Source organism: Hyaena hyaena, unplaced genomic scaffold, assembly GCF_003009895.1.
Source record: "Hyaena hyaena isolate Hyena2069 unplaced genomic scaffold, ASM300989v1 scaffold_1154, whole genome shotgun sequence".
Classification (NCBI taxonomy): domain Eukaryota; kingdom Metazoa; phylum Chordata; class Mammalia; order Carnivora; family Hyaenidae; genus Hyaena; species Hyaena hyaena.
Genome location: NW_024081788.1, coordinates 293,161 through 316,756, shown reverse-complemented (window position 1 = coordinate 316,756; position 23,596 = coordinate 293,161).

The window sequence follows — 23,596 nt, the reverse complement described above, 5'->3', positions numbered from 1 at the left end:
AGAAGATGAGTGTCCGCAACCCAGAAAAGGCCCTTTACCAGAGTTGGCCACACTGTCACCCTGATCTCAGACTTCTAGCCTCCAGAACTGTGAGGAATCAACTTCTGTTGTTTATAAGCCAGCTGTATTCCCATTTAGATTACATTGAATCTGCAGAAAAATTTGGGGATAACTGACAATCTTAACAATATTGAGTCTTCTGATCCATGAATATGATCTAGCTCTCCATTTATTTAACCTTGTTTAAATTCTCTCAGTGGTGGTTTGTAGCTTTCAGTGTACAGGCCTTGCACATTTTTCATCACTATTTTGTATATTTTATTGGAAAGATAATGATATTGGAAATCTTTCTCACTAGTTGCAAAGTACAATTTTTCATTGCAGATACACAGTAATACCACTTCTTTTCTCTACTATATTGACCTGCAAATTTGCTAAACTCACTTCTGGGTCCTAGTAGCTTTTTGAAGATCCTGAAAGTCTTTCTACTTAGATAACCATATTTAGAATAAATAAAGAAGGTTTTATTCCTTAGTTTGCAATCTTGCTGTCTTTTATTTCATTTTATTGCCTTATTGCACTAGCTAGAATCTTCAGTGTAGTGTTAAATACAAATGGTGAGATCAGTCTTTCTTGCCTTATTCACAAACATAAAGGGAAAGCCATCTGTTTTTCATTATAAACTATGATGTTCACTGTAGACTTTTTCATAGGTGCCCCTTATCAGGTACAGGAATTTTCCTTCTATTCCCAGTTTGCTGAGAATTATTATCACAAATGAGGTTTAAATTTTGCAGAAATGGAGTTTGTATCCTTCATCTGTTTATACGTTCTTTTTCTCTTTGTAATCTGTTAATAGGGTAAATTATATAAATTAATTTGATATGAAACCAACATTGCATTTCTGGGATATATTCCAGTTAGTCATAATATGTTTCCATTTAAAATAATTTTACATTTGATTTTCTAAAATATATTGATTAAAAAATAAAAAATAAATTGATAAAAATATTTATTTTCTTCAAGTTGTCACCTCTCATTCTCTTTATTTTTTAATTTTAGAGAAAGAGTAGGGGAGAGGGGCATGGGGAGACAGAGAGAGGATCTTAAGCAGGCTTCATGTTCAGCTGGGAGTCCAATGTGGCCCTGACTGTGAGCTGAAATCAAGAGTCAGATGCTCAACCAACTGAGCCAGCCAGGCTCCCCACATCATCCCTTTTTCTTACCCATGCATCGTAAACATGATTTTTTACATGATTTTTTAAAATTGTGTTCTGATGTAGAAGAGATGGATAACAAGGAAGAGATAATCTAATTTGTTTGTTTTGAGGGTCAAGTTTTCGTTTTATTTGTATGTTTTAAGCATATCCTTCTTCAGTTCTAAGCTAATGCTTACCTAATCTGCTAACTAGTTCAAATATGGTTATGATCTGTTGCTACATGTTTACGAGTGGTGAAACCATTTTTCCTTTTAGTGTACTTCATCTCAAAAGGGTAATAAAAGAAAATTTAAGAGACCTTTGAATACAAGTAATATGGAATAGTGGATGTAACATTAGACCTGTTTTGTGGAGTGCTATACTACATGGTGTCAAATCTCAGGCAGTATGATCGGAACGATTTAAATAAATAAGTAGTGCCAGCACTTTAATGTTTCATGATGATTGCAAGTTTCCAATTGGACTAGATGATGCCTTATAGTTCGAAGACCTGGGATTCCATGAGTTATCAGAGAAAAGAACAGCTAAATTTTGTGCTATTATAAAAGGAACTCAGGTGTCTCTCTACATGACAAAGATGGTGTTTAAATAATGATTAACAAGAAATTGTTAACTATTACATCATAATTTTCAGGATTTTTTTAAATAGACCTAATTTTGCATGGAGTTTTGTTCATTCGAGACCTATATGAATTCCTTACAATGAGCATTTTATACAGTCAGAGCCAATACTGTTTTGTAAGGAAACAGATTGTTACCTAATAGATGGTCCAGCCTTAATGTCTGTGATTATTTAATTTCCTTGATTTTATTTTCCTTAATTTAATCTTATTGCTCTTTTACATTCAAACATGGAATACTGCATGAGACACTAACTCCAGCCCAATGTGATGCCAAGTGAAATGGATCAGACAAAACAACATGAGACACTAGAGTGGGGCTTGCTTCATAGGGAACCCCCATCAGAAAAAACACTGAGGTATTTTGTCCCGAAAATAGAGAATAGAGCATAAATGGAGACTATAAGGGATTTCTTTGTCAATCAAAGAAATCAAAATAAAAACTTAAAAATGGAAATAGCTTTCATTTTTGGAAAATTTTCTCTTTTTGGGTCTCTTTTTTTGCTGATGCTGGATACATTTCTTTTTGCAGTTTCGTGTGCAGTATTAAATACAGATGCTTGAGGCACTGAAATGCCCAAACCAAAAACATCTCTAAGGGCAGTCTGGAATGAATATCCCCTAGACTATCATTGTTATTCAAAGCCATCATATTGGTCATGTAGTACATAACTGCCTCAAATTTGGAACAAGATTTAGGCAGTTTAGCTTATTTATCTTTAATATTTTTTGAGACATAATTTAATCAATACTCATGAAAAATAATGTTACATTAAGTATAGATTTATAATTAGTGGTGTTTAGATTATAAATAACTGGAACTTTCAATAAACATTTGAATATTTTTTGCATCATCCTATACATACTATTTATATTTCTTAGTCATTTCAGGCTTTATTGTAGAAAACCTAGCTTCTCTCTACTTTAATAGAAAGGTGGTATTTGGAAATGATAACAAAGGATGCATTCAACTGCATAATATGCAAATGGTCTTGCTTGTTTACTGTCTTGAATGAGAGAGAATATTTATGTCTCCCATGGAGATTATTTCCTAAAGAAAGTGAGAACTCTGAATTATTTTATTGCTTATTTTCTACATTTGGGTAGTTCAGATATGGGGAATAGGTTAAATTAATTCAGAGCCTAACAATCATAAAATTATTAACAATCACACAATATCTCTTTTTAAATTGCTCTTGTCTTTTTTCTGCCGTCTTTTCCTTTCCCTTCTTTCTCCCAAAATTATTTAAAACACAAAAAAAGAATCATCTTAAAGGGCAGATATCACAGCAGACAAAATAATTGGTTCTGTATTCAAATTTTGTATGTGTCAATACTAAGAACATGACTCTGGGAAAGAGATTTAATTTCTTTATTTAAACCAGTTTTCTCATTTGGAAAATGGTTGAAGATAAAATTCATCTTTCTGGTTTATTATGTGCTTTAGACAATGTTTGTGTCTTCCCAAAATTCATAGGCTGAAACCTAACCACCAAAGTGATATATTGGAGGTGGGCCTTTGGGAGGTAATTAGCTCATGGTAAGAGAGCAGAAAACTTCCTTGCCCTCTTTCACTCTATGAGGACACACAGAAGACCATCTGTGAACCAGGAAATGGGCTCTCACCAGACACTAAATCTGCTGGCACTTTGAGTTTGGACTCTCAGCCTCCAGAGAACTGTGAGAAATAAATTTGATTTGTTTATAAACCACCCAGTCTATGGAATTTAGTTATTGCAGCCCAGATAGACTAAGACGTTATGGGGATGAAATATTTTATATAAAGCATTTAGCATAGTTATTGATAATATATAATAGGGACTCTAAGGGATTATATAGGTGTTTTGTATAATAAGGTTAATGAATGAAGATATAAATGAGGAATTTAGGAATGAAAAAAAAGGAGGAAGCAAAATACCAGTCCTAAGAGAGAACAAATGCTATGTCTCAGAATATTAACTCTGATTAACTAACCTTTGTCAACTCAGACAAAAAGGAACCAAGATGCATTACAGTCATTCATCCTCATTATTTAAATGTGGAAGCATACCAGTTTATCAAAAAAAATGATTATTTTTGATATCATATTCTAAAAATATTATTACTCCAGGTATTATAATATGGACATCGAATGGCATAATGAGTTGTTTTGCTGTGAGTGTAGAAGTAGATTTCATGAGACTGTTTTTGAGGGACAATTTCATTAAGGTTGAAGACATAATGTGTCAGAAAAGGAGATGTTGTAAAGGCCTAGGCTGATGTGTTCAGCGTGCAAAAACTAACTCAATCTAGAGTTTATTATACCTAGAGATTGATACCCTCTGGACTTCCTAAAGGGATGCTCTCAAATGTGACTCATCATCAGCATCTCCTGGGGAACATTAAAGAGAAGAGGTTTGTAGGTCCATCACTGAGAGATTGCAGTGCTGTACCTAGTGAGTGAGGCCCAGAAGTCCGTCTTTTTAAAAGCTTGCCAGGGACAACTGGGTGGTTCAGTTGGTTGAGCTTCTGACTTTGGCTCAGGTCAGGATATGGTGGTTTGTGTGTTCAAGCCCCACAACTGGCTCACTGCTGTCATCACAGAGCCTGCTTCATATCCCTTGTCCCCTGTCTTTGCCCCTCCCCTGCTTGCGCTCTCTCTCTCTCTCTCTCTCTCAAATAAATAAATCAATAAAAGCTTGCCAGATGTGCTGAAGATCAACTCATTTTGGAACTACAGCATTCCTAAATTTTATACCTAAATCTTATTTCTTTTAGCTGGGCTTTTATTAGGCATTAAAAAGCAGACATGAGATTTTATTTTCTGTATGCTTGCATTCTATGTTGCTGATTTAGGAAACATTGTTATATGGTGGGAACCACATGACCACGGGCAGTGTTGATTCTGCAATATGAGGAGTAACCACCCTGGATCATGTCTTCTGATGGATTTCATCACCATATGGCTGATGTGCTTCCTTATTACTGTAGGCAAAAAACAATATTCTTTTCACACGGAGTTCTGGACCTGCTTCAATACCTGGATTGAATAGATTGACTAAAACCTCAAAACTATAGCCTTCAGATTACATCATATTTTGTGATGTCTTAGAATAATGATCAGGGGGCGACTGGGTGGCTCAGTCGGTTAAGCATCCAACTTCGGCTCAGGTCATGATCTCACCGTTTGAGCCCCGCTTTATCGGGCTCTGTGATGACAGCCAGCTCAGAGCCTGGAGACTGTTTTGGATTCTGTGTCTCCTCTCTCTGACCCTCCCCTGCTCACACTGTCTCTCTCAGAAATAAATACAATATTAAAAAAAAAAAAAAAAAAAAGAATAATGATCAGGGAAGGTGCTGCGTGTAAACTGCCATCGCCATGAAAAAATATACCTCAGTGATGCCCCTGTGGAGTGTCTAATTCTACTCTGAACAGCCTTCTGAGGAGCCTGTCATGATGCATTAGATGCTAAATGTAGTTAGCCTAAGGAGTTAACTTAGTTAGGAATAATTAAGTTTTTTTAATGGGTGAGGGAGGGGTATTTAGGTATTTATGAAATGCAATAATACTATAGGAGTTTATAGTTTATTTAAAGAATTAATGCTTAACAGGAATGAAGGAGTTACTGATCAGTAGAGAGAACCTATAAAAAAGACCCACTTTCTCTCACTGTAAGGATAAGAAAGGAAAAATTGCAGAGTAGGTGAGTGGAAGAGTTTTGGCTTTTGCTGGCAAAACTAGAGCCAATAAATTGTTTACTTGCTTCCATATGTGAAATATAAAGTCACAATTACATTAACATTGTTTTATTAAAAAAATTGTACACACATCCTTGTGTGTCTTGTAGCTGAGTCAAATGTTAATTCTTTATTATGTTTCTTTTGCCATTTGTTGTCAGAGACTGCCTTGTTTTTGTACTTAAAAATGTGCTTGAGATAGAAACTTGAAAATTGGAAAGAAAATTCAGGAAGAATATATTTTATTGAAATTCAATTTTCCTCTTAGATGTCCTTTTAATTTAAAGCAGTCCTCAGAAGACAGAGGTGTTAGTTTTCATATGCTTAGTTTCTTTCAGGCCTGCACTGTTTCGTATCTGAGAAGCCATAGTTGTTTTGAAAACTTGGTGAAGTGGAAGAACATGGACTTTGAAGTCAGATTGAAATGGATGGAAAACTCCATTCAGACACTTAGCAGGTGTGTAACATTTCCCATATCACTGCATCTCCTAATCCCTTATCTGAGAACTTTGAGGAAAATACGGCAAGCTGTTGTGGTTTCTGTGAATATAAATAAAATAATGTATGTAAAATGCTTAGCATGATGTGAGTGATTAATAAATTGTTTCCTTTCCTCAGGTAATGTTTCCTTTCATGGAAAACTTTCAAAAGGATCTCAAGAGGGAATTTTGACCCAAACAATATTAAAAATCTTATGGAGTGCTTACCTAAATATCCATATTTTCCCCCATTTATAATATATATGATTTTCACAGCCATGTTCTAATATTTTAGGCAATTCGTTCTGATTAAAGAACATAAAACATCTCTTCTATTAAAACTAATTTATTTTCTGAAAGCCGAATTTATTGAAGTTACCTATTCAAGGTACATTTCTGGAATCCCACAGTGTTTAAAACTCCATGTCTCTTCACGTGTACAGACATAGATACAATTTATTTGTCCTAGTCTTTACTTACAGTTGATCCTAGGACCAAGGAGCAAGATATTCCCAGTTTGCTATAGCTCTATCCAAAGAAGAAATAATGCCAATTCTTTTTTTTTTTTTTTCCCTAGGAGAGAGAGAGAGAGAGACAGCGTGAGCAGGGGAGGGTCAGAGAGAAAGGGAGTCACAGACTGATACAGGCTCCAGGCTCTGAGCTGGCAGTCAGCACAGAGCCCAACACCGGGCTCGAACCCACGAACCGCGAGATCATGACCTAAGCGAAAGTCGGACGCTTAACCGACTAAGCCACCCAGGCACCCCTAAAAATGTTTATTATTTTTGAGAGAGAGTGCAAATTGGGGAGGTGCAGGGAGAGAGGGAGACAGAGTCTGAGGGTTTATTTTTATTTTTTTTAAATTTTTTAAACTGTTTTTATTTATTTCTGAGAGAGAGTGAGACAGCGTGAGCACAGGAGGGTCAGAGAGACAGGGAGACACAGAATCTGAAGCAGGCTCCAGGTTATGAGCCAGCTGCCAGCACGGAGCCTTATGCGGGGCTCAAACCTACCATCCGTGGATCATGACCTCAGCCAAAGTCAGACGCTTAACCGACTGAGCCACCCAGGTGCCCCAGGAGGGTTTAGTTTTAGATTCTACATCCAATTGGTAGTAGAGAAAGAAGTTTAAACCAATAGAGGTGAGCTTTCTAATATATAGGACTCATTTCTTCTTTTTAACTATAAAGAAGACAAGAAATTGTGCTTTCACCATTCCATAGGAACACATCTCCAGACTGTATATGGATCCCTTCTCATAGATTAAATGCCCATATAAGGTGGGATTTATTTTTGTAGGTTCTATTCTGTTCGATTGATCCATGTGTCTGTTTTGGTTTCAATACTATACTGTTTTGATTAAAACAGCTTTGTAATACATCTTGAAATCTGGAATTGTGATACCTCTAGGTTTGTTCTTCTTTCTCTAGATTGCTTTAGCTATGTGGGATCTTTTGTGGTTCTGTACATTTGGTATTATTTGTTCTAGTCTTGTGAAAAAAATGCTTTTGGTATTTTAACAGGGATTGCACTGAATCTGTAGAATGCTTTGGTTACCATAAACATTTTAACAATATTACTTCTTGCAATCCATGGGCATGGAATATCTTTTTATTTGTTTGTGTCCTCTTCAATTATTTTCATCAGTATTTTATAGTTTTCAGAGTAGAGGTCTTTCACCTTTTTGGTTAAGTTTACTTGTGCCTGTTTTATTGTTTCTGGTGCAATTGTAAATGGAATTGTTTTCTTAATTTTTCTTTCTGCTACTTTGTTATTAGTTTATAGAAATGTTGCCAATTTCTGTATCTGCAACTGTACTAAATTAATTTATTAGTTCCAATATTTTTTTGGTGGAGTCTTTAGGATTTTCTATGAGTTGTGACATGTGTTCTGCAAATAGTGACAATTCAACTTCTTTACCAACATGAATGTCTCTATTTCTTTTTCTTGTCTCATCACTGTGGCTAGGACTTCCAGTACTATGCTGAATAAAAGTGGTGAGAGTGGACATACTTGATGTTAGAAGAAAAGCTCTCAGTTCTTCACTATGGAGTATATTGTTAACCATGGATTCTTCATATAATGCCTTTATTGTGTTGAGATAAGTTCTTTCTAAACCCACTTTGTTGAGAGTTTTCATTATGAATGGATATTGAATTTTGTCAAATGCCTTTTCTACATCTATTCAGATAACCCTATGGTTTTTGTCTTTGGTTTTGTTGAGGCATTGTATCATGTTTGCTGATTTGCAAATATTGAACCATCTTTGCATGCCCAGAATAAACATCACTTGATCATAGTGGTTAATAATCCAATTAATGTATTATTGAATTTGGTTTGCTAATATTTTATGAGGATTTTGCAACTATGTTTATCAGAGACATTGGCCTATAGTTTTCTTTTCTTGTGGTGTCTTTGTCTGGTTTTTGGTATCAAGGTAATGCTGTCCTCATAGAATATATTTGGAGGCTTTCCTTTTGTATTTTTTTGAATAGTTTGAGGACAATAGGTATTCAGTATTCTTTAAATGTTTGGTAGAATTCACCTGTGAATCTATCTGGGCCTGGGCTTTTGATTTTCGGTAGGCTTTTTTTTTTTTTTTAATTATTGTTGATTTAATTTTGTTACTAGCAATTGGTATGTTCAGATTATCTATTTCTTCCTGATTCAGATTTTGAAAAATCAAAATTTATCAATTTCTTCTAGGTTGCTTATTTTTTTGGCATATAAATTTTTTCATAGTGTTCTCTTATAATCCTTTATATATTTATAGTGCCAGCTGTTACTTCTCTTTTTATTGTTGCTGATTTTACTTATTTGGGTCTTTCCTCTTTTTTTTTCTTGATAGGTCTGGCTATTTATCAGTTTTGTTTATTTTGTCAAATAACCAGCTGTTGGTTTCATTGAATTTTTTTCCCTTTTTTCTTTTTTGTCTCGATGTCATTTTTTTCTGCTCTGATCTTTATTTATCTTTCCTTCTATCTGCCTTGGGCTTTGTTCTTCCTTTTCTAGTTCCTTTAGGTAGACCTCTATTGTTATATACTTCTCTTAGAACTCCTTTCACTGTGTCCCAGAGATATGTTTTCATTTTCATTTGTCTGTATGTATTTTTTAATTTCTTCTTTGATTGCTTCATTGACCCGCTGGCTATTTAGTGTCATGTTTTTGTTTAGTATCCATGTGTTTGTGTGTTTTCCAGCTTTTTTCTTGTGATTTATTTCTAGTTTTATACCATTGTCAGAAAATATGCATGGTATGATTTCAATCATCTTTAATTTATTCAGGTCTTGTTTTATGGCCTTATATGTGATATATTCTGGAGAATGTCCCATGTGCACTTGAAAGAATGTGTTTTATGTTATTTGTGGATGTATCTGGGCCTCAGGTTTGGTTGAGGGTTTTTTTGTTGTTGTTGTTACCGTATGATGAAATAGGTACTAGAAATATGTCCATTTTATAAACCAAGAAACAGGTTTTTGTGAAGGAAAGTAACTTGTCAAGAGTAACCCAGCTAGGAAAAGATAAAGGAAGGAGTTTAACACATGTCTTTCTAACTAGATCCTTAAGTCTGAACTAACCTCTATATTTTATAACAACGTGAACAGTTATGACTCTTCACTCTTTTCCCCTTATGTTAGTTAGGAAAAATTTTATAGATCCTTATCATTCTAAGCCTTATACATGTTATATACTAGGACTACTTCTACTTACGTACTTACATAACAGTTACAGAGTGATTTCTGTGAATAGTGGCAAATGGTGGCAAAATTATATGTTAACTTACTCTGTCAACTATCTAGGGAATAAAAATTCAAAAGGGAAATCATGCAATCATCTGGGAATTTTTCACAGGAAAATTAGTCAACTGTGTATGTTGCTTACAATATTCCAATTATATGGTTAGCCAACTGTGTTTTTTAAATAAAGTAATTTTTAAAAGTAGAATGTCACTCAGAATTCAGAATTATTAGTAAAAAGGAAATCATTTCAGCTGTCAACAGTTGTAGACAGCTCATCTAATTTTATAGGTAGGAAGGAATAATAAGAATTCTTTACAAATGAAATGAAATGGTGATATATGGCATTCCAGGATTTTAGCAGCCTGAGGAGAGCCACATAAGAAATGGCAAGAATAGATCTATTAAAAATGTTCAATAAATTTGGGACGTGTGTGTAGTAATAGGTGAAGAGAAGATGTTTTTCAGTCGGATTTGTCTGGAAAACCTAATACGACATTAGACATACTTTATTATCACAGTTATTCCTTTCCGATCATCTGGAGGTTGCTAGTTGCTTTACATGTATGATATTGAATGAATGGAAGAAATGAAGCATGACATGGGTGTCTTGTCAAAATTGAAACAAAATTAGCACAATATTTGGTAGGTTCAGGAAAAATTGTAATTTAATTAATTAAAATAATTTTTATTAATGATGACCTGTACCAACTTGATGTTAGTTTCCTATTGTTGCTCAACAAATTACTACAAATTTGTCATCTTAGAACACACACACACACACACACACACACACACACACACACACTCAACCATTTTATTAGCTCACATAGGGCATAAGTCTAGGTATGGTATCGGTTGGTTCTCTGTTCAGAATTCCGCAAAGTTGAAATCAGTTTTGGGTATACTGTGTTCTCATTTGGTGGTTGGGATCCCCTTCCAGGTTCACTGGTTGTAGGCAGAATTCAATTCCTTATACTTATGTGCCTGAAGATTCTGCTTTCTTGTTGATTGTCAGCCTGCAGACTTTCTCAGTTCATAGACGCTGCCCATAGTTCCTACCCATGTGGCCTTATAAATAGTTCATGGCCTGGATGTTTGTGTTCTTCTAGGTCAACCTTAGCATATCTCTCAAATCAGAGAGCTCTGTGATCCCTAATCTGTGATCAACGGGAGAAAACTCTGTTCTTTTAGAAGCCTTATTTGATTAGGTTCGGCCCACCCAGATAATCCCCTTATCTTAAATTTTTTTTAAATGTTTTATTTATTTCTAGGAGAGAGAGAGACAGCGCGAGCAGGGGAGGGTCAGAGAGAGAGGGAGACACAGAATCTGAAGCAGGGTCCAGGCTCTGAGCTGGCAGTCAGCACAGAGCCCGACGCGGGGCTCGAACTCACGAACCGCGAGATCACGACCTAAGCGAAAGTCGGATGCTTAACCGACTAAGCCACCCAGGCGCCCCGATAATCCCCTTATCTTAAGGTCAACTGATTTCGGACCTTAATTGTATCTTTACGTACACCTTTATAGCTGTACTTATATTAGTGTTTGATTCAATACCTGGGGGAAAGTGTGTGTATACCAGGGGTGGGAGTATTTGAGGGCTATCTTGCAATTCTGCAATTCTGCCTACCATAGGGCATATACATGCAATCATTTCTCCACCAGTGATCATTCAGATTTTCAAATTTCTAGAGCATAAATGTGGCTCTTGATTGTCAAAAGTAAAAGTATATAGAATCATTTTCCCTACTGAAGTAACTAAGGATTTTAAACCAAGTTTAATGAAATCTGAAGGCTGTTCAAACACTAATTTTGTAGCTCAGCAGGTAACAAAAGCAGTCTCTATGATTTTAGTTCAGTGAAATTGAAGAATGAAAATAGAAGACAACCTCTGGCTAGCTTAAATGTCAGAGTAAGCTAAAACATCTATTATATTTTAAAATAGTTTACATATTTAGTCATTATTACTAAGGTATTTTCTTATCTTAATGCTCTCTTTCCAAGTGTGCTATGACTCCTTAAATGAACCAATGAATAAGTTAATATATTTCTTCGTATGTTCATATGGTTCTCCAAATTGTTTCATTTTAAAGGTCTAAATAATTTCTTTTGCATTTATATATAATAAAAATATGAAACACTTTTATGCACAGTGTAGTAACCATTATGTAAATAATTATTAATTTTAAAACTTTGAAGGAAAGTGAATTAATCAGCTATCTATGGTTTTGTTAGGATGGTGAGAAATATTTTTTTCCAAATATTTAAAATTATATAATGTATTTTTGTTACTTTAATAATGGAAAAATTTTAAATAACACCTTTTCTTTTCCAAATGTTTAAATACAGCATTTTCTTTTCCAAAGCTCTCCTCTCTCTGCCAAAATGACTTGTTTGATATTATATTTAAAATACATACATATTAGACACATCAAAATTTTATGTTTGATTTTTTTTTAAGAAATATAACTCAATTTTCCTTTTTAATATTTTTTAGTAGGTGAGTGGATAAATGAACTATGTGTGACACCTCCAAACAATGGAATATTATTTGGTACTAAAAAAGAAATGAGCTATCAACCCATCAAAAAACATGGGGGAAACTTCAATGCCTACTACTAAGTGAAAGAAGCCAATCTAAAAAGACTATATATTGTATGATTTCAAGTTTATGACTTTCTAGAAAAGGCAAAATTATGGAGGCAGTAAAAAATCAATGGTTGACAGGGGTTTGGCGGATGGAGAAACAAACAGGTGGAGCACAGAGGATTATTCAGGCAGTGAAACTACTCTGTATGAGGCTGTGATTGTAGATACATGTCATTATACATTTGCCTAAATCCACAGAATATACAGTACTAAGAGTGAACCCTAATATAAACTATGGATTTAGATGATTATGATCTATCAAAGCAAGTTCACGGTTTGTAGTTTCATTGTAGGTTCATTGTAATAAATATCCTACTCTGGTGTGGGATTTTGATAGTGGGAAAGGCAGTGTGCATGTGGAGGCAAGGGGTATTTGGCAATGCTGTATGTTCCATTCACTTTTTTTTTTTAATATTTTTTTTTTATTTCTAGGAGAGAGAGAGAGACAGCGTGAACAGGGGAGGGTCAGAGAGAGAGGGAGACACAGACTGAAACAGGCTCCAGGCTCTGAGCTGGCAGTCAGCACAGAGCCCGACGCGGGGCTCGAACCCACGAACCGCGAGATCATGACCTAAGCGAAAGTCAGACACTTAACCGACTAAGCCACCCAGGCGCCCCGTTCCATTCACTTTTGTTGTGACTTAAAATTGCTATAAAAATAAATTATATTTTTAAATATATAAAAGTTACCTTTAAAAAAAAATCCCCTTCCCTTAATGCATTATATTCATCTTTTCCTAAAGAGTTTTAAAACATTTATCATAGTTATTTTAAAGTTATTAAATCCCCTTCCCTTAATGCATTATATTCATCTTTTCCTAAAGAGTTTTAAAACATTTATCATAGTTATTTTAAAGCCCCTTGATCATTTTGAGCCTGTTACTATTGACAATACTTTCTCTTAACTGTATAGTCAATTTTTTCCCTGTTTCTCTGCATGCCCAGTAATTTTTAAATTGTATATGGATATTTGGAAGATATAGTCAGATACACTTAGCAAGTTGTTAAGTTACTGGCAAATCACCTTACTCATGTGAAGGCTTGGATTTTGACTCTTTTAGTGCAGATCTTTTTACTTTTTTATTTATTTATTTTTTTAGTTATAATCATTACTCTTGGTACTTGGACATGGGTGTGGCCTTCCAGCTTTCCATGGAAATCTGAGCTGTTAGCCAATCCCCTGTGCCTTGGCAGGAACTGAACTTAAACTTTATCAGCCTCTGAAATATCTGTTCAACTCTTGTAGTCTTCTCACTATTTCTTTCTGCTGGAGTCCTTAAATCTTAGGCCGTACATGTGTAGTTTGAGTCTGCCAAGGATTTAGAGGCAAACTAGTATCCAGATTCTTACTGTCTCACTTTCTGCAATTTCCCTTCAATTTCCAGTCTTTTGGGCAGTCCCAAAAGAACATCAATCAGCTCAGTAAATCTGGTGTTTTTTGTTGGAGCTCTGTTATTCATTAACTGCATTCATGGTATATCCTCAGGGGAAAAGGTGGATAAATGTAGATCTCACACAGTATGGTCATTTTCAGTGGTTATATTTCCCCTAGTTTCTACCTTTTATTTGTTACTTTCTAGTGCCTATAAACAGAATTTGTGTGTGTTCGTGTGTATATTTTTAGATAGATAGATAGATAGATAGATAGATAGATTTTATAATGACTATTGGTGGGAATGTTGGTCTGATAGAAGTTACTTTGCCATAACCAGAAGCTGAATATCTACAGAACAGATTGATTTTGAGACAGTGTTTATGCATCTTTTGGGTAATTGGCATACAGAATATGGACTCTCAAATCTCACAATTTATTTGGAGAATAATGAAGGGTATGATAAGATTACTTTTGAAATTATCATATATTGTCTGAAAATCCCTGGTTAGTATATATAGACAGTGCTTGGCAGAAAATTGAGGCATAAGACAAGGCAATTGTAAGCTTCGTACTATTTCCTAAAGAAATTACCTATAAAAGATTGATATTTTTGTAATTTTTAAATGAACAGAAAGAAAACTACAAGTCATATAAAATAATTTTAAGTTACTTATCTTGGAATATGATTTAAAAAAATGTCATTGGCAATGGAGAGACAATGAAAAATCAGTGTTTCTGGAGGGCCTTAAATTCCAAAGAAATTTAAAAAAAAGAGAAAAGAAAATTGCCCCAAGCCTGTCTAAAACATTTTATTTAAAACCTGGGTTAACTTTTTGGAACAAGCAATCAATAACTTTTCTGTAATTTCTCATCAGTCCAGCTTGTAAACATTGGCATGACCAAGGCCTTAATTTTTGAAACTCTTTGCATTTCTCTCCAGTCTCCCTCTCTCTCTATTCTTATATTATCCCATGTATTTATATAATGTTAATGTGCTAGTGACACAGACATTTATCTCTTCAGCCTAAAATTCTCCCATGAACTGCTCAGCATCTCTTCTTCAGAGTTTAATAAGTATTTCAAACTTAATGTGCCCCTAAACGCATTCTTAATTGAGTCTTTTCCCCCAAATTTTGTTCTTCTCTGTCCTTCTTTCTCTCAGTAAAGGGTAGTTCTTTTTTTAAATTTTTAAAAGTGTTTAATTTACTTTTGAGAGACAGAAAGAGACAGCGTGAGCAGGGGAGGATTAGAGAAAGAGGGAGACACAGAATCTGAAGACAGGCTCCAGTCTCTGAGTTGTCAGCACAGAGCCTGACGCGGGCCTCGAACCTGCGTGGGGCTCAAACCCATGAACCCATGAGATCATGACCTGAGCCAAAGTCGGACGTTCAATCAACTGAGCCACCCAGGCGCCCCAGTAAAGGGTAGCGATTTATTCCAACCAGCACCTTGTTGTCACCCTTGGCTTCTCTCCCTCAGACTGCATACCCAAACTGTTAGCCAATCTTTTTGGTACCGTCAGGATATATACAGAATCCAACCGGTGTTCACCATCTATACAGCTACCACTCTACTCCAAAGCATCCATTAGTTCTCAACACTTTTATTGCAACAACATTTTTATTCTTGTCTTTCTACTTTATCTATCTATGTTTTTCTGTCCACAAAGCAACCAATTTAAATTCAGTAATTTCTCTGCTAAAACCTATCTCACTCAGAATGATCAAAATCTTAATAAAGACTGGCAAAACTCTCAGGATCTGGCCACCTATGTGTCTCTCAAGAGTATCTCATCGCTCTCTCTATTTCAGATACACTTGCTTCCTTGCTGTTTTCAAAACACACCAGCCAAGTGTCCTGCTGTTGCTCTCTTGAATTTGATAGAGTTTGAATCTTGTTTTTATTCACATCACTTTATTTCAAAAATGTAAATAAAGTTCAGTTTCCCAAAAGTTCTTGGAGACTTGCATATCTTCAGAATTCCCAACTTTTTTTTTTTAATATTTTAATGTTTATTTATTTTTAAAAGAGAGACAGAGACAGAGATGGAGCTCGAGTGGCGGAGGAACAGAGAAAGAGGAAGACAGGATCTGAAGCAGGCTCTAGGCTCTGAGCTGTCAGCAAGAGCCCAACGTGGGGCTGGAACCCATGAGCTGTGAGATCATGACCTAAGCCAAAGTCAAACGTTCAACCACGTTCAACCCAGCCACCCAGGTGCTCCCAGACTTCCCAAGTTTAAAGCTTCACATATTTTGTTTCTTCTTCCCTACTTTATTTTTGTCTTTTCTCCTCTTACGTAGTTCAGTTCCTCTCTCATTAATTCTGCTCTTCCAATTTACTACTTGTCTTTTTCTACAATTTCCCTAAGTTTTGAAGTTTCTATTTAAATCCAGTAAATTAACACAGTGTAATATTAGTTTCAGATATACAATTGTGATTCAACACTTCCTCTTGACCTAAAGACTCCAGCAGATTGAAAGTGAGGGCATGGAGAAACGTTTATCATGCAAATGGATGCTGAGAGAAAGCTGGAGTAGCAATATTAGTATCAGACAAATTAGCCTCTAAAACAAAGACTGTAGCAAGGGACAAAGAAGGGCACTATAAAATCATAAAGGGGGCAAAGTCAACAGGAAGATATAACAATTGTAAATATTTATGTAGCCAATATGAAGCATCCAAGCATATAAGACAGTAACAAATATCAAGGAACTAATTGATAATAACACAATAATGGTCAGGAACTTTAACACCCCACTTTAATCAAAGGATAGATTATCTAACTAGAAAACAAGGGAACAATGGCTTTGAATGACACACTGGGCCAGATGAACATAACAGATCTGTTTGAAACATCCCATCCTAAAGCAGCAGAATACACATTTATTTCCAGTGTACATGGAACATTCTCCAGAGTAGATCACATACTAGGTCACAAAACAGGTCTCAACAGATATAAAAGGATTGAAATCATACACACCTTTTCTGACCACAGTGCAATGAATCTAGAAGTTAACCACAAGAAAAAATTGAAAAGACCACAAACACATGAAGGCTAAACAACATGCTACTAAACAATGAATGAGTCAACCAGGAAATCAAAAACAAAATAAAAAAAAAAAATACATGGAAACAAATGAAAATGAAAATACAACAATCTAGCACATTTGGGATGCAGCAAAAGTCGTCCTAAGAGGGAAGTTTATTGCTATAAAAGAAGGAGATATCTTCATTTCCCCTTCACAGAGGAAAAAAGATTTCTTAAAAAACTTTTTATTTTATTATTTTTTAAAGAATTTATTATTTTTTAATGTTTATTTACTTTGAGGGAGAGACAGAAAGAGGGAGAGAGAGAGACAGAGAGCATGAGTGGGAATGGTAGAGAGAAAGGGAGAGAGAATTCCAAGAAAGCACCACAATTGGCAGTGCAAGCCTGACATGGGGCTCAGTCTCATGCACTCTGAGATCATGACCTGAGCCAAAACCAAGAGCCAGACATTTAACTGACTGAGGTACCCAGGTGACCTTTAAGATTTTATTTTTAAGTAATCTTTAACCCAACATGGAGCTCAAATTTACAACCCTGAGATCTAGAGTCATATGCTCTACCTACTGAGCCAGCCAGGCACCCCTGGCTTTTGAATTTCTTGCCAGACTTATCTTCAGATACAAATTTCAGTATTTTACCGACTGCTATTAAAGTATTTTTCCTTGTACAAAGCTAATTATTTCCACATGTGCTCTTGATCTAACTTTTCCAATCTCATCTGGCTATATTTATCATATTAACACTTCGTTATTTTGCCTCCCTCTCTATGTCTTATAAACATGTCATGTCTTTCTCATCTTTAAAAGGTATAGTTTTCTTGGACACTATGCCTGCCAATCATTAATCCCTCTTATCGTTTTCACTGTCATTATCTTGAAAAATAAAATCTCCATCTTTACTTTCTCATCTCACACTTACTTGTATACTCACTGTAGTCAGTCTCCCATTTCACCATCATTCAACTCAGATCTGGTAGAAGTCACCATTTTATTTTGTAAGTAATCAGTCAAGTAAGCCTCCTATTCCTCAGCTTCCTGTGCCATTCAGTGATTCATTCAGCAAATATTTGCTAAGCACTACACACTAAAATACTGTTTTACACATTATACCTATACGATAAATTTCTCATTATTTACAACTATTGCGTTTTTCTAAAAGTCCTTTAAAATATGGGCATAACTGCTGTAAAGCTCTTGTTTACTGATCCCGACATCTGGGCCATTTTGGGGTCTGTGTCTAGTGAACATTTGTTTCTTGATTAGGATAATAATATCTTGCTTCTTCACATGTCTTTTTGTTTTTCTGTTTATTGTTTGGTCTCCAAGACAGTATAGGTAATATGTCATAGTGAGTGTAAATTGTGTTGAGGTTAGTTCTGTCATAATAGTTAAATTTTTCTGGTAGATTGTGTTTTTGTTTGTTAAGTAGGATAGTCAGATTTTGGATTTAGCCATCGGCTTTGGTGATTGCTCGGTGCTCTGACTGTGCCTTACTCTTAAATTTTAGACTTTCTGGAATCTAAACTAAGATTTAGATTCTTGCTGTGTTGGATCTTCAATGTCTCCCATCACTGTGCCATCTTTATTATCAATGTTCAATTTTCAGCCGTAGGGTATGTGATCTCTGTTAGGCATCATGGAGTCTCACCTTGTGCATGCCACTTAGCCCTCGGCCAGAGAACTCTAGTGAATCTCCATGTGTACTTTACTTCTCGTTATTCCTATTTGAACAGCTTTCTCTTCTCTATCACCTTGCTCTGCACATTCTACCTGTTCAGCATCCCTGAACTCTGATCTGTTCCTTCTGAGCCCAGAAATGCTACTGCTCTGTTTGGGCTCTACCTCCATCTACCACTTTAGAAATGACCCCCATGCAGAAAGACAGAGGGATCTTAGGATTAACCACAAGCTTTCTTTTCTCTCAAAGAACACAGTCCTATACTGCTGATTGTCCAGTGCCTGAAAATGGTTGCCTCATATATTTTGTCCATTTTCATAGTTGTTTTCAGCAAAACATCAAGTCTGGTAGTAGTTACTCTTGCATGATATTAATTTGAAGCTTTTATGCTACATTTTACAATAAGAAAATCTAAAATTTTGAATGGGTAGAATTGCATGCAAATTTGAACTCAGCCATTTTCTGTCTGTATGACCTTGAAAAAGTTGTTTATAATTTGTGAAACTCACGTTCTTATAAGAAAGATTTTTATTTTGTTCTAAAAAAGTATTACTGAGTCTTTCATAATTGAGTAGTAAATTAGTTAACATTCATAAGTCATTTATAACAATGACTGGAGCTCAGCAAATATCAGCAACATCTTGGCATATTTCTTATTCCTTCCTCTTTTAGAATTCATAGTCTGAAGGTATATGAGATCTGTAGCCAAAAGAAGAGTCATAGTTTTCATAGGTTTTATGATTATTTCCAAAAAGGAAAGAAGAGCTGTTGAAACAGTTTTACTTGAATATCTGTTTACATCTGCTAAAACCGAGGAAAGTCTCCCCAAGATGCTCAATGTTCTTCACTCTTGAAACAGAGATGAAAGATGGACTAATGCTTCACTATCATTATCTGAAAGCTTCAAATATTCACTAATGTTTCATTGGGGAAAATTATGGAGGAAAAATGTGACATTCTTATTTTGTCTTTATTCTATTTCTATCTAAAACCTTTTATTCTACTTTCTGAAAACTAAGGAAGAGGAGAGTCAGGTATAGTATTTGTTAAGGCATAAACCTGATTGGAAAACAAACTGTTCTGAAATTATTGTTGAACCCAGTGAACTCCATATTTGCATCAAGTCCTTTAAGGGTCTCCATTTGCGGTTTTGAAAAAAAGGGAAAAAAATAGTGGACACCAAAGTGTAGCTCACAGTGAGAGAGTGCTGCTTTCTCAGTCAGCTTTACTTCCTATTCTTTGTTGTGTCAGCCTTAGATTTCTCAATGTTACTTAAGCTGTTATGCAAACACAATCTCATAGCCTTGCTATTGAAGATAGATGCCACTGAACCACCACTACTAAGAAACATTCTAAAATGTACAGAGCTTCAAAACTACTTGCATAAGTCCTGGTTAAATATTATGCCTAGAGTTCTTTAACTTTATGTAGTTTGTAGGAAGACTAAGATTTGCATAGGGAGATTTGTTTGTACAGGACAGAAAGTCTATAAAATATAATTATTTGTGTACTTTCAGCAAGAGGAGCTGTAGGGTTTATAATTATTTTAATTGAATATTGCAGCTCCCTTTGTGTTACTTTACTTGTGTTAGTGGAGATTTGGATAATTAGGTTTAGGAAAACATAGCATGTTTACTTATCTGTATACTGAATTTTAGTGATGATTTCTTCTCAAATTGATGGACAGTGATACTGAGATATTGAAATCCTGTGATGTACAAATGGAATGACAATGGACTTTTAGTAGGTAAAGGAAGAATTAAATCATGGATGCTTTTGTTTCTTTGCATTGTGTGTGTGTGTGTGTGTGTGTGTGTGTGTGTGTATCAGTATATGTATCCCTATATTTAAAAATAAATATGTATATAGAAAAATAGACAGGTGGATAGATAGGATACTTTCCTGTGTTTAAAAGAGCATATCATTATGGTCTATGATCACCTAGAAAACATAGTTATATTTAATACAGTAATATTTTATTATACCGTCTACACGTTTTGGACTCTGGTTAGGTCAGTAGACCTGAATATATATTAAACAAAGTCATGATTTTCACTTTCAAAAAACTAGAATTGTGTGAGGATGGAGAAAAAACAGTGATTAAATTTCTAATTCCAGGTAGTTATGTCATAAAGCTAAATCATTCACTCATAAATTATTCTCCACTTGGAGAATAATAACAATAATTATGTAAGCTGTCCAGATCTCTTTTTCATTTTCTTTCTATGTTCTTGCTGTTTAGTCTCTATATAAAGTTATTCTTTGGTTTGAAACTTGCAAAATTTCTTTGGAAAGACTCAGGACATTTAAAAAAAATCCAAGTAAACTACAAAATGTCATGTTCATTCATTTAAATTCAATTATGAGATATCAGTTTTTGCAAAGTATTCAGGGGGAGCTAGAAAAGAAGTAGGAATCATGGGGCCTACCTTAGTGAGCTTATGCTATTACAAAAACAAAATCTTTAAATTGTTAAAAATATAATTCTTATATGCATAATGAGCACATGTCACATTTTTATTGTAACAATTAAGGCAATAACCAGCAGAATAGCAGATGGTTGATGCTGAAATAAGATTTCCAAATTAGATATAAAGCTGGATTATGTTATATAGTATGATAAGACCCTGTCTTTGGAGGATTGTCTCGATTGGATGTCAAGAATTGTAATGTGTCTGATACATCCTCTTACATCCATGCTTACTCTTTAGCCTGCCATACTTTCATGGAAAAAAGTATGAGAATCCCAAGTCAGAGGGAAAGAAGTTTATTCCTATGACAGAGTGGTTAGTGTATTTGCATATTGTCATCAGTTCTCCATGCCCTCAATATCAGAGGACCAACACACATGGACCCAGGTGGATGCTGGGCAAAGAGTGGGCTATTGTTACAGGAGGACTCAAAGCTCAGGAAAACCAAATCTTTTAAAATGAGCACTAGGAAAGTCAGGTGCTTCATCCCAAAGGGAAACTTTATCTTTATTTTGCTAGAGAATAAGCATGCCTACTCTTTGCTCTGGAAAGAGACACTATCTCTATCTTTCAAGACTGTAGGCAAACCTGTTTTTTTGCTGTGTAGGGCAGCACTATCTATTTTCCAAGGCTGTTCATATTACAAACATCCTTAAAAAGATAACATCCTTAAAAAGTGCCTGGGTGTCTCAGTCAGTTAAGCGTCCAACTTCAGCTCACATTATAATCTAACAGTTTGTGGGTTCAAGCCCCACATCGGGCTCTGTGCTGACAGCTAGCTCAGAGCCTGGAGCCTGTTTCAGATTCTGTGTCTCCCTCTCTCTGACTCTCCCCTGCTCATGCTCTCTCTCTCTCTGTCAGAAATAAATAAAACATTTTAAAAAATTAATAACAATAAAAAAAAAAGGATAACAGGATGGCACCTGGGTGGCTCAGTCGGTTAAGCACCTGACTTTGGCTTGGGTCATGATCTTGCTGTTTGTGGGTTCAAGCCCCATATGAGGCTCTGTGCTGACAGCTCAGAGCCTGGAACCTACTTCAAATGCTGGGTTTCCCTCTCTCTCTGTCCATCCTTTTCTCACACGCTGTCTCTAGCTCTCAAAAATGAATAAACATTAAAAAATTTTAAGAAAAGATAACAGGAAGAAGAAAAGGCAGTACATCACTCAGAAGTTATATAGCAATGTGAGAGACAGGAAATTGTTTCCCCCAAATATATACCCTTCTTTTCTACATTTTCTTGGTTTCTGATAAATTTTCCAAGTATACCACTCTGTTGATGACTATGATTAATCTGACAAAGATTAATGCTTTAGTCTCTGAAAGCATTTATTAAGGTTACTACCAACATGACCCCAAACAAGAGATGTTGACTTTCTTTGTTGAGCCCAACCATGCACCCTAAGGTCTTAGGTCCAACCAGTAGAACAGAACTCATAAACCATTAGAGTCTATGTTGGGAAGTCATTCAGTTTCATTCAGTCATATCTTTCTCATTCAGTTTCTGTAATTACCTCTTTAGTTGGCCTGAGGCATTGATCCAGGTAGAGAAGGGTATACTATACGAGCAATTGCATAAGATCCTGCCTTGGTCTGCATCTGTCTATCTGTGAGAAACCTGACCAGTGAATTGAGCTGATCTGATCATTTCCAGGACTAGGTTGTGTCATTACCCTCCTCAGGAACAAATTTCATACCACCTTCTCTAATTAGGTGACCAAACATAGGGATAATTGCCTATACAATTTGCATAAATAATAAGTCTGTTATCCCTTTAGACATCTCCTGCAATTAACCAATTAACCCCTCATTTGTGAGAGGTTCCCACACTCACCTGAGGGCTATGCTATCTATTGGTGGTGTTTTCTCAAACATTTGGATGTTTCTTATGACCACTCCTAAGGTGCAATTCACAGAGTTTTTGAAAGGAAGGCAAGTTAATGCCTGGCTTCCACATAAGATGTAAAATCCCAGGGGTGAACATGGTGTTCTTGGGAAGAAAGTTTTGTTTATAATTGTTATGGACCCTCAAATGGGTACTACATCAGTAGGAGCCAAGTTCAACAGTGTCTCCAACGTGGCCTACTGACTTAAGATTCCTAATTCAGTTTGAACCACTGACTCTACTTCTGGTTTTTGAACATTCTGAAAGAAGGTTGATCAAACCTACATGGGTGGCATTTGCCAAACCCACAAATGCTGAGCAAGGACTGTGCAAATTAAGATAAGGAAAATGTCTACAGATGTTTGAATTCTGAGTGATGAAAACTCCTCATTTGTGTAACTGTAACTCTAAAATCATAAGAAAATACTCAAACAAGATAAAATATATAACAGTTATGTCAGTTCTTATTTTGAATATTTAGATTACAAATATTTACATTTCCCCCATATACCTAATAATTTAAAATGGAATGTGTAGATCGTTGATTGGACCAATTGATTAGAACAAGAAGGGCAATTACAAGTCTCTGTCCAGCTAAGAAAATCTTCTACAATATTCTATAGAGTGCTTATTGTTTTCTTTAGTTATTGTCTTTTTTTTTTTTTTGAGAGAATGCACACGAGCAGGGGAGGTGTACGAGAGAGGCAGAGAGAGAG